The 13,109-nt window shown below is 36.2% G+C and overlaps 1 long non-coding RNA gene across 1 annotated transcript in view; it reads left to right on the plus strand.

Annotated features, from left to right (window-relative positions):
• LOC139045188 (uncharacterized) overlaps window positions 1-12,875 on the plus strand; it is a 208,723-nt gene extending 195,848 nt beyond the window's left edge. Inside the window, exon 3 of the long non-coding RNA XR_011503081.1 lies at window positions 12,813-12,875. This is a non-coding gene — a long non-coding RNA (uncharacterized lncRNA). The remainder of the gene's footprint in view (window positions 1-12,812) is intronic.
• The last annotated feature ends 234 nt before the right edge of the window (window positions 12,876-13,109 follow it).

The raw sequence follows: 13,109 nt of genomic DNA on the forward strand, positions 1-13,109 counted from the left end.
AATGGCAAAAATATCCAAAACCAAGAGTGACAAATGTTGGAGAGGCTGTGGAGAAAAAGGAACCCTCATACACTGTTGGTGGGAATGCAAACTGGTGCAGCCACTATGGAAAACAGTATGGAGATTCCTCAAAAAGTTAGGAATAGAAATACCTTATGACCCAGCCATCCCACTACTGGGTATCTATCCTAAGAACCTGAAATCAGCAATTCCAAAAGTCCCATGAACCCCTATGTTCATCGCAGCATTATTCACAATAGCCAAGTCATGGAACCAACCTAAGTGCCCAGCAACTGATGATTTGATAAAGGAAATATGGTATATATATACAATGGAATACTACTCAGCCATAAAAAAGGACAAAGTCGTCCCATTCACAACAACATGGATAGACCTTGAGGGTATTATGTTGAGTGAAATAAGCCAGACAGAGAAAGACGAACTCTGTATCACTCCACTCATAGGTGGTAGATAACATATGGACAAAGAGAACTGATCGGTGGCTACCAGGGGAAAGGGGGGTGGAGGGAGGGCACTAGGGCTGAAGTGGTGTACCCACAACATGACTAATAATGATGCACAACTATAATTTCACAAGGATGTTAACTATCATAACCTTAATAAAAACAAAACTGAAATAACTCTAAGGTTCTTTATAAAGGAGGTATTGGTTAAGAACTGAGTCTGGAGTCAAACAGCCTAAGTATATATTCCAGTCCTGCTACTTACTAAGCCTGAGATTTCTCATCTGAAAAATGGGCATAATAGTGATAAAAACACCGAGAAGTATTAAATGAAATAATGCAAGAAGAAAATTTAGCCCAGTTCCTGGCAAAAATGAATGTTAAAAATATTAGCAAAATATTCATATGGAAATAACTATTCTTTCAGTGAACATTTGCTTAGTAGATAAATTTTTTCAAGTTGCTTCTGCTTAGATGCTGGATAATTAAGAAAGTGAATCAGACATTTTTCCTGATTTCAAGGATCCCTTAATTCAAGAGGGAAAGCTCATAATTTGAAAAGTCATTGCAGTAAAAATGGGGACAAATATGCTTCAAAGGATAAAGCATGTAAGCAGAGCCCAGAAATATCTTATTTCCTAGGAGAGTTGGAAAGAGCAAGAGATGGGAGACCAGAATCTCAATGCTGTTCTTAACAGCCTCTGAATCTGCCATGAAGAGAACATCCTGAGTGTGTTCTCCAGTAAAATTACATTGGATTATGTGTTATTTACAATTTACTTACTCAAATCCATGCATACTATATTTTATGAGATGTTATAATAATTTCCCAGAGTGGTTTGACTGTATATGATTTTTATCTAATGCCTTGATATTAAAAATTAACCTCCTTACATAAGGTAATGCTCCTGTAAAGTAGTCCAATCTAGCTGAAGGATAATTTTGCAATGCATAAAAAGAATTCCTTGACATGTAATCCCACTTCTATGAATTTATCCTCAGAAGATAATGAAAGCTATGCACAAATATTTAGCTATAAAAGGATGTTTATTTTTGTTTTTTATATAATAGCAAAAGTTGGAAAAAACGGCAAAACATTTATTGAAGATTTGCTGAATTTTTTATTTAAATGTAATTAATAGATGTCATTTGTTAATATTGTTAGTTATATGTAAAAAACTGAAACATATTTATGATTTTTTGAGTAATAGAAGCAGATTACAAAATAGTGTACACTATTTGATTCCACTTATTGTATTTTATTGATATAAACATATACATATAGGAAAAATTCTCCCAGAAGACATGCTGAATGTTGTTAATTTTCTCTATTTGCTTGTGTTTCCTAATTTTTCCATACATATTTAACAAGCATATTTAAAAATCTTGTTACAAGTGAATTGAGTGAAAGGGTTTATAGCCACAATCAGAAACTACGGATTCATTCAGTAAAAGAAGTAGGTTTTGTTGATTTTTTAAACCTTTTTATAGTAAAATAGGTTTTATTGGAAAAAATTTAACCCTTTTATTATAAAAAACAGATTTAGAAAATCACACACAAAAATGTATATCTTAATGAGTTATTTTGAGGCAAACGCCCTTCAACCCACTACCTGGGTCAAAAATAGAACATTGCCAGTCACTCCAGAAGCCCCTCCACATGCCTGTCCCCATCTCAACCCCTGTCCTTCCCCCAATAAGTAGTCACTACCCCAACTTACAGTAATCATGCCTTGTGTTTTATCACCCAAATGTGCATTTCCAGACACAATTCGTTAGTCTCGTCAATTTAGATTTTTAGTCCAGATGTTGAAGATTCCATGATACTATTTGCCATGTTTCTCAGTGCCCTGTACATCCTGAGATTTGGCGACTGGATTAAGAGGTCTCATCAGACTTAGGGTTGATACCACTGGCAAGATTATGGTCGGTGGTGTGTTCTTTCATCATGGGTACATACTGTCTGATTATCCCTCTTTTTGTATCCTAGTTAGAAGTTGCTCATGCTCAATGGTCCATTTATGCATTGAGAATTGCAAAATGGTAATAATCTAGTTCCATCATTTCTTTTTCACAATTAGTTGGACTAGTTTTATAAAGAGATGCTTCCCCTCATTTATAATTTGGTAACCTAGTGTTAGAGTTCACATGGGAAAGACAAAATAAGTGTATGATTCTTTAACTTTATTTACTAGTTTGCTATCATCTCTGAAGGAGACGAATTAGTTTTCTGGTTTTTAATTATTATTAGTCCATTGATTTAAACATACTTGATGGGGTTCGACAATTTACGCTTATCTGTTTTTAAGCTCAAACTGTTCCTGTAAGATCCTCTTCAACTTTGTTCTTGAGTCCTTTTGACATGACACTAGTAGTCTTTGACAGTTTCCTTTTTAGGGGTTATAAGAAGTTTCAAGCTCATCTTGTACATTCCTTGCTTTGGATACAAATTATCCATTTCCTAAAGAAGGAAATAATATTGTAAAATTTCTTGGCAAAAATATTATTTTAAGACCACAAGATATCTGGATGCTAGGGATTCTCTTGGATATTGCGGTTGGTCATTGTTTCTAGGGCTTTTAATGGCTAGAGCTAGAAAATATACCCATCTACCCATATATATATATGCATACATATGTTTCCATGTGTATAAGTGCATATGATAAACTCATGAGTTCATATTACTACCTCATAGTCTAATTTAGAACTATAGAGGGTTTTTTTTTTTACTTAATCTTTTCTATATTCCATATCTCCTTTATTCTACATTAAGAAAATTGCTTTTTGAAAACACAAAGGGTGGCAGAATTAGACTGTCCTATAATTACTCATTTTCTTAATTCTACACATTAGACTCAGAATAACTATACTATCTTCCCCATCAATATAACATTCTTACATGTGCATTTTCCATTCCGTCCTCATTTTTTGCAGTTTTTCCATAGCCACACTGTCTGAGCATGTAGCCATTTCACATTATGTTCTCTTCCTTCTAACCCTCATCAAGTCTGACTTCTACACGTAATTGTATGACCATTTATTCTCTTGTCATTTCTATTGTATGGAATTTAATCTCTATAAGAATCTCCAGGAAAAACTGATAGGAGCAACATTCTATGCATTCTTGTAAGTTGATGTAAATTTGCATCCATTATATTGAAAGTTGGTTTTGCTGGATATAAAATCATTGGCTCATATTTTCTTCTTTTGTGCATTTTAGTTTTCTAACTCTGATTTTAACAAAGTAATGCTGTTGAAAAGCCTAATAAAAATTTAATTTTCTTTCCATTATCAGTCACTTAGTGTTTTTGCCAGAGAAGAGGACTTTTTTCTTTTCAAAAAAATTTAGAAATTTTCATAGAATATGTCTTTGTATTAGTCTCAGATATGTGATATACTTTTAAAATAAGGAGTTTCCTTTTTTTTTTTTTAATTTCAGGAACACTTTAGTCTTTAGTATTTGCTCTGTTCTTTTGTTTTAGTTTTCTTTAGAGACTCCTATTTCTACTTGTTAGGTCTTGCCTATTGTTAAGATTTGTCATTTTCTCTCAGATGTTTTATATCTTTTTTTTGGTGAGCAAGATTGTCCCTGAGCTAACATATGCACCAATGTTCCTCCACTTTGTACATGGGATGCCAGCACAGCACAGCTTGATGAGCTGTGTGTAGGTCCTTGCCCAGGATCCTAATCCCTGATCCTGGGCTATGGAAGCGGAGTGCAAGAACTTAACCATTACATCATTGGGCCAGCCCAGATCTTTTACATTCTTTGTTTCATTTTTTCTTGATTGGAAAAACTCTCTTGTCTTGTATTTCTCTTAAGGCATCATAATCTATGTTTATCCCTTCTGGTGTTCCCTCTAATTTGGTCTTTATTTAAAGAATTGCTTTTTCTTGTAGTTCAAATTCTTCTCTTTTAGTTCTATCAAATTGTTTCTAGATTTTTCTCATTTTAGTTTATACTGTTCTTTAATGTGTTGCATGAATTTATTAACGTCTTTTAGCTCGTTTTAAGATAAAAGGTTGTAAAGGTTTGGGGTTTGCTCTGTTCCACGGCCACATCTTTCTGGCATGCTGTAGTGGCCCATGGGGATTTTATTCTGCTCCTTAGTCCCTCTCTCTTTTCTACAGCAACACTGTTCAGATTTGATTTTCATACTTTTCTGGCACTCATTTTTATGTGAAATCAGTTTTCCAAAAATTTTAGAGGAAAGCATGGTTCAAGACAGCTTTTCTTACTTTACAGAGCTTTTTCTTTTATGTTTTTGTGTGATATTCAAAATTATGACAGCTTGCTTTCTCAGATTTCTGGTTCTCTTCCCTGTCCCCTCTTCCTGCCCACCCAGGCACGTTTCTCTGCACATTCTTTCCTTCTACTCTAATTGTCCCTTTCTTGCTCCATTTAGACGTCACACCACTAGTTTCTTCTTAGTGTAGATCTTTGTTCTAGAAGAGAGCCTTGACCAGTCAATTTCAGGGAGTCATAGACTCTAGGTTTCTCCCTCTCTTTAAGACTTTACTTTCAGGCCTTTGAATTGGTTAGCGGGTTGGGCAAAATCTTTCCTGGTTTCAATTATTGTTTCCAAATTGGCCCAATAGGATTTCCAATAACTAGCTGTCAGCTGTTTGAAGATTCTTCTGCTCTCAGGTGCACCACTTGCTCTGTTGTTTCTGCTCTCTCCCTCACACATACTGATACGATGCAAGTCTTGTGGTTTTTGGTGAATTCACCTCACCTGCTATTACTGTTACTGTTATTACTGTTCATAGGTTTTTTTTTTTAGCCATCTAGTTGTTCTATCTGTCCTTATGTGGGGAGTGGGAAAGATTCACACATGTGCCACTGCTGCTGCCACCTCCCTCATTTTTTTTAATTCCAAAAATATCATATAGCTTCAATTATTTGGTTCATTTGGTCATTACTAACCGGTTAGTCATATATATTTCCTGTACCCTGGCAAAGGAAATAAAGTAAGAACGTGTCTGTCCTTTAGGATTATAACAGAAATATGGGATCATAGCTTGAAACACAGGAGAAATAAAAATTTCTGATTTGCAATATGTAAGAAAATGTTAGAAGCAATTTAGCCCTTAACCTACATGCTAATTTTGTCTGAGCTGCCTCACTCCTGCACCTGCTTGAGTGTACGCCTACTCTATGAATTTGTGTTTTACGTGCAGACTGTTTTAAATTCCTGGTTAATTTGAGATTAACTAAGCTGATGGAAAAGCTCAGTTCTTTCAGTGCCTTCCCGTCAATGCTATGGTCTGCTGCACTTTGGTTTATTCTGAACGTAAACTCCATCTCAAACTTGCAATAATGTGGCTGCAGTAATTCCTACCTGACACTACAGTGATTTAATTACTATACAAACAATAATTAATAATTAACCAAGCAAGTAGATTTAGCTTTAAGAAGTTTTTCCGCGCTATGAAATATATGAGGTCTCTGGGACTGCTCACCAATTCTCTCACCCAAACTTGTCTCCAGATAGAGTTTGGTGGAGCTGACCAGCCCAGTCTCCCTGATGCCACAAAGCAAAGCTTTTAGAGTCACGGTAGCCCACTTGGTCTTTCTCCTATGGCAACTGAGACTGCATTTGGGGTTTCGGAATCTAGTTGCTCTCTGTAACTTCTCAGGATTCCTTGCCTGGGAGAAAGCTTGTTGGACCCCTATTGTGTATAGTCTGCCATGGTATCGTCCTCGAAATAGGCAAAAGTCAAAGGGCACTCACACGTTTCCTATGTTTTATTGCTTTACTTGGGCTGAGTTTGAGTTTGAGGTTTATTTTTTTTTTTCTTTTGAGGAAGATTAGCCCTGAGCTAACATCTGCTGCCAATTCTCCTCTTTTTGCTGAGGAAGACTGGCCCTGAGCTATCATCCGTGCCCGTCTTCCTCTACTTTATATGTGGGATCCCTACCACAGCATGGCTTTTGCCAAGTGGTGCCATGTCTGCACCCAGGATCCGAAGCGGTGAACCCCTGGCCACCCAAGCAGAGTGTGCACACTTAACCGCTGTACCACCGGGTCAGCCCCAAGTTTTAGTTTTTTGATCTGCACATTTTAATTAATCAAATTATGTTTCATTGTATACGTCAACTTGACTAGGCCATGGTGCCCAAGTATTTGTTCAAATACTATTCTAGATGTTTCTGTGAAGATATGTTTTTTTTGGATGGGATTAACATTTAAACTCACAGGCTTTGAGTAAAGTAGATTGCTTTCCATGATATGGATGGACCTCATCCAATCAATTGAAGGCTTTAAAAAGAAGAATGACTTCCCCGACAGGAAAGGGAACTCTGCCAGCAGTCTGCCTCTGGACTTGAGCTACAATTCTTCCCTGTTTCTCCTGCCTGTGGCTTGCCTGCAGATTTTGGACTTGCCAGCCTCCACAACTCTATGTGAGCCAATTCCTTAGAGTAAATCTCCATTCTCTCTCTTTCTCTCAGAAGAGATACACACACGCGTGTGCACGCAAGCACACACACACACGCACACACCCTATTGGTTCTCTGGAGAACCCTAATACAGAAATTATCTATACATGGTAAAAATATTACAGATTTTTTGCACTAATAAGCACGTATTATTTTTCTATTATTCTTCCCTGTGTATGACGTTTTGTTCACTCTTCTGACAATTTGTTCTTGCAAGTGATTTTTCAGATAAGACCTAAAGGTATTCTCTGGTAGGAATCTGTGCTGGGATAAGAAAGCCATTAGGACAGCTCTGCTCTAGGCCCTAAGAAAAGGAATTCTCCTTTTCCTTTCTGATTTCCTCCTCTAGCAGATGGAATGTAAGACATGAGAGACCTACAGCAAAGTAGAGGTTTAGGGAAAAATAAAGAAGTAAAATCCCTGGCCTACCTCCAGCCTAGACCGTAAGCAAGTGGCAAGAGAAGTCATTTTGTGCCATTTATGGCCTGGCTATGTTTAGCAGGGTAGGAAATGAGGAAAGGATTTGGGGTCAAGACCCCTTAAAGCAAAACAGAGGATATATCTATGAATTTATATCAATCTATATTTATATCCACATATATGGATAAATACGCATGCACACATACATATGTATGTTTATATCAGTACCCAAACATAGGTAAATAATTGGTCAAGAATAGACGATTTCAGGATTCTGGCTATTTTCTCCTAAAAGACAAAGTGATAGTGATAAGTTCTGGCAAAATTGTTTGTTGAGTTATAACTACATGGTTCTTAATTGTTATTGATGATAAAAATGCAAATATCTGTCCAGAGGCAGTCCCTGTGCTATTCTAGCTATATGGATAAATTACTTTAATTGTTGCAGGAATTTTTCTGAAGGAAACATTATTGCCAGCATTTTATAAATGAAGCAACTGAGATTCAAAGAAGTTCCATAACCTGCCCAAGGTTACGTGTGATTATCTTTGAAGAATCGTCTTGACGTTTCTCCAAGCTCCATCATTACTTTCAACTTCTTTCTATCTTTATTCTTTTTTAAGGGCAAGGGCAAGTGCCAGGACAGATCGTTTAAAAAGCTCAAGTTTCTAATCATACTGCTCTGATTCCCCTTGTTCTATTTAGTTTGATCTCTGGTACATATTTCTGCAATACACTTCTTATGTGTATTGTAATGTTTCCTGACACTCAGCCTGATTAAGCAACTTGCCCAAGATTGCACGGGGATTAATGGTGAAACTATAAATTAAAATTTTCCATTTCTGTATTTCCTTACTTTGTTGAGCTATGTTGCCTTCCCAAAGATATATTATGGATAACGCATATCTTTTCAAGTCAAGGAAACTCGTATATGTTTCTGGTCTTGAAAATCTAGGTAAGAAATGCATAGGCACCATTGGCATAAGAAAGTTGTTAGGTTCATATTTTCATGATTACAGTTCTCTCAAGAAATTATGTCCATTCTTCCATGTTCATTCTCCAAGTAATCAGAAGGCTATTAATGTTAAAGTGTGAAAAGAAGCATATTATTATATGCTAGTTCTATATTGCCTAGGGACTGTCACTCATTACTTTAAAAGTTCATTTGAATTTTTGTTGAATAGAAATTGTAGCTAAAAGAAAAAAATCCCTCAGGCAAAATTAAGCAGGAGATATTTTACATACACAGGAAGAAAAGGGTTAATTAAACCATCACATTTACAGCCACTTTTCTAGGACATTTCCTTTTACAGGAGCTATTTGGGCAAATGTATGCAAATTGTACATGAATTTGGTGAGCAGAAAAGGATATTGTAAAACTTCATTAATTATAAATTCTAAGGAACAAACAAAATGGACTTTGAGTGAACTGAGTCCATTTATTCCATTATGTACATTTATCTGCATGTATGTGGAATTTACAGAACTGAAATGCCATTTATTAGACACCTGCTAGATGTCAGACAAGGCCAAGTGACTTACCTTTGCTATCTCGTTTAACCTTTATATTTAACCTATGAGATCATTCCCAGCATCCCTCATTCTACATGTTAGAAAAGAAAGGCTCAGAGTATCTTACACAAAGATGCATGATTATGAAGTAGCAAATCAAGCATCCTAACCAGTTCTGACTTCATCTCCAGCCTTTTGAAGTCCTATCCTTCCCTGAACACATGCCTTCCATATGTCCGTGTGAACGTGTAGATATATATAGCTATACTCACATATCCAAGGTATTTGTATTTCTTCATTTGATATGAATAGAAATATCTATTTGTTGTATTATTAACAAACTATTATTGGCCCAATTCATGGACCAAAATTAACCATTCTTCTGGCCGCATTTGCTCATATAGTCAATATTTCCCCATGAGAAATGTGTTTAGTATGTCTCATAGATTCCTTCCATTTCTAACGTATCACAGTTTTTAACAGCAATAGATGATAAATTTTAACTGATATTGTGACACATCTATTGAGATGAAATTGTTTCTCTTCATTCTTATAGTTTTATTCAGTGAAAGAAAAATCAAAAGACTGGATTTAGTTTGCAAGTATTTTATTTATGAGTTTTTACATTTGTGCAGCTGTCACATGAGAGACAGTGATTGACAAAATAATGCAAATGTAGGTAAACGACAAATAAGCACATGAAGACGGCTCCCGAGATTATGAGACTCAGTCACCCTTGCTTTTTGGATGGACACACTTCTCTGGTCCTCAAATCCCATGAAAGTGACCTGCTGCCTAACTGGCATGCTAATCGACGAGAGATTCACACCTTCTGGGAGGAGTGTGTGTGTGTGTGTGCAGAGGTAGTTGTACGTGACCCTGTGGCCCTTCTCAAATGTTCTGAGAAGCATGTGCGCATTCTAGCTATAAGTTCCCCTGATAATCTGGGAAGTCAAATATAAAAAATATATTAACTGATTCAGGGGATATTCATTCCTCTTAGCCGCTTTGAAGCTATGATCAGCCAATTCCGACATATGAATCGGCAAATACAGGCTACGTTCAATCAGGAGTCAACTCTACAGTTTCCTCTGGTCTGATGGAAAGATCTTTCAGACAACCAATATCATAGTATTTGTGTTCAAACGTTCATTCATGTTGGTGTACAATTGTGATTTTTTGAAATCAGTTTTATTCTTTCTTTATGAATTATTACATCTGTTTTTTAAATATAAAGACTAGCTTAGAGAATAATATAGTGAACACCAGTTGTAAGTAACAAATTGTTACCGAGTGATTTGAAGCTTTCTTTGTACTCTGTTCCCCTCCTCCTTCTTTAGAGGTAAGCACCACATTCAAAGTGGTTTGTGTCCTTCCCATTTGTGTTCCTATACCACAGTGTTAGTAGTGTACAATATGGGTTCACAATTCTCCATAATGACAAGATGTTGAAGACATCATTCTGCAATTTGATTTTCTTATTTAATATCATGTTTTCAAAATTCATCCTTGTTGATGTATGTAGACCTACTTTACGCTCTTGAATTGCTATGTAAATTGTAAAGAACATACTGTACCATGTTTTATACATTTCACTGCTAGTGAACATTTGGTTGTTTCTATTTTTATATTTTTACAAGAAATGTTGCAAAGACATATTTATATATGATTTCCTATCTCTCATTTGAGAGTTTTGCAACTGAAAATAGAATCATTGGTGGAAGAGTAAGCTCATACTCAGGTTTACTATATCTTGCTAAATTGTTGTCCAATAATGAAGGTCATCCCACTGTGTGTGGGAGTCTGGCTTTGGGAGTCCTGCTTTATGCTGAGTGAAAAATAGCAGGTTGGTCAATGAGAAGTAGCCTCAGGGGACTGGGAAAATGGTTTGAGGGTAATAAACAGGTATGTAAATGTCACTGAAGAAAAATCTTTTTAATTTTGTGACTCTACAAAGGGAAGACACACTGATTACCATTACAAATGGAACAGAGCATTTGCCCTCATTTTGTCAGACATTTCTATAATGGTCTCAGTCATGCAAAACCTTCAATTCAAAATTTTACCATAATTTCAAGAACAAAACAATAAATTAGAACACACCTCATTGGAAAGTGTTCCATGCAATTATTGTAAGTTATTTTTCTACTGACCCCTCTAACTTCATGCAGAGCTGCAAGTCCTAGAACAGATCCACCAAACAATAGCCAACAGACTCAATGGCCCAGGCAGAATCTGTATCCAGAGATGCTGGTAGGATGGGCAAGATATCTTTGTCTACAGGACCTCAGAATCGAGTATCCAACTACCCATCTATACAGTATGTTTCTTAGAATTCAGACACAATTCTAATATATTTCATTTAAAAGACAAAAAAAGGCAGAAAGAAAGATTGGCTGTCAGCTGGCATTCAAATCTAAGCAATTCATTTAAAAGCTATGTGCTATTTATCACAGCATTTAATGGAATTTTGGCCTGTATATTTGAAAAGTCTGTGTGTGTGTGTGTGTGTGTGTGTGTGTGTCTGTGTGTCTGGGTTTAGCTAGAAAGTCTGGAAAGACAAAGGAGAATTCTAGACTTGGGCATTGTTGGTTACTGCAAAAAGTGTAAAATGTTAATGTATAGTAATTTCATTAACCAATCAATGGAGTTAGAGGAAAGAAATTAAATACATGCATAGCATAAATAAATCACAAATCACAGAATAAATCATACATCTGAAGACTGTGAGTTTATCCAATTTTAGGTAGGAGTGTTATAGGACCAGATTTGAGAAAAGAGAAGGTGGCTCTGGCAACAGAAAAAGATTAAATGTAGAAAATTAGTGAGAAAGTAGAGAGGACATGGCAGTAAGAGGAATTGCAAGGATTCTGGTAAGAAATTATGAGGGGCCGCACAGAGCAATGACTCTGGATCGAGGGAGGAAAGACCCCAAATTAGAGACATTATAGCAATTTACATCACAGTTAAAGTCCTGTCAGGAATGTCTGCAGGAAGAACAATTATCAATTTCCTGAATTGTATATTAATTTACACGTCTAGTGTGAAGAACAACTGCCTTTTGGCTTTGGTAAGACTTTGCACCTTGTATAGACTTACTCTGAAATTCAAATGGTCTTCTTTGCTCATGGCCAGTAATGATTTTAATCAAGATTGAAGCTACCCTCTCCAACTAAATATTTGATTTGATTATTGAACTGTGCAAAGAAGCCCAGTTCATTTAATTGCTGGCATTTTTCCTAAGGATAACAAAGAATATTAAGAATATTAGCTATTATTGTACCTTTAACTAGCTTGCTAGCTAGAGGTACAGATAGACAAAGATTGTGTGAAGATGTGCCAAGTAATGCCCCTTATATAACCGAAAAACACAGGCAGTCTTCTAAAAACTCACAAACCAAAGTTCCCCAAATGTAGCCAAAAATAAATTAATCTAAAAGATCCAAAGCATGGTTAAAAAAAGTTTTGAGTTATGCCAGATCTCAAAGCCTAGTCAATGTTTGAGAATTGTTGATAGTGATGAATTGACCTTGGCTAAGATGATATTCAATTCCTGTGGATTTCACACACAAACAATGTAAAGGGCATGCATGAAATCACAGACACATGGTGCAGAGAGGAGAGGGGGATCCCCATTGCCTCCCTTGATCTTACTGAAGTGTACACCAACATGAGAAGCCTCAGAGGCCCATTTGGATAGAGAAAGCTGCCTTGTGAGTGCAGTCTAGAACCAGGAGAAGCGCTCTAAATACTCCTCCCACCAGGGCCCTAAAGGGGGGGACGAACATTTCAGCACTCGAGAGTCTAACTCATATTAGATAAAATTCTTGTTTAATCATGGTTGCCCATTTCTACATTTTTGAATCCTGACTCTGCTACTAACTAAACGCAAAAACTTGAGTAAGTTATGTAGATTCACTGTGCTTCATTTGCCTAATCTCTAAAATGAGATAGTAATGTTACCTCTTTTATAGGTTTATTGGGAAGATTACATGAGCTAATTCATGAAAAATACAAGATAGGCACCTGGAATATAGTAAGTATTTTAAAAATGTTAACTATGTGTTTATTTCTTGTTGTACCATTAAGCCTACTAAGGACTTCAGGGGAGCAGGTTTTTTAATGAACCAGATAAAAAAGATGTTTACAGAGCCTGGAAGTTATCCATATCATCTCTCTCTCTCTCTCTCTCTCTCTATCAATCTTTCTATCCAACCATCTGTCTGTCTATCTATCTATCTATTCATTTATCATCTGTCTATCTCATATGA

The sequence above is a fragment of the Equus asinus genome, chromosome 4 (genome assembly GCF_041296235.1).
Source record: "Equus asinus isolate D_3611 breed Donkey chromosome 4, EquAss-T2T_v2, whole genome shotgun sequence".
In the NCBI taxonomy this organism is placed as follows: Eukaryota; Metazoa; Chordata; class Mammalia; order Perissodactyla; family Equidae; genus Equus; species Equus asinus.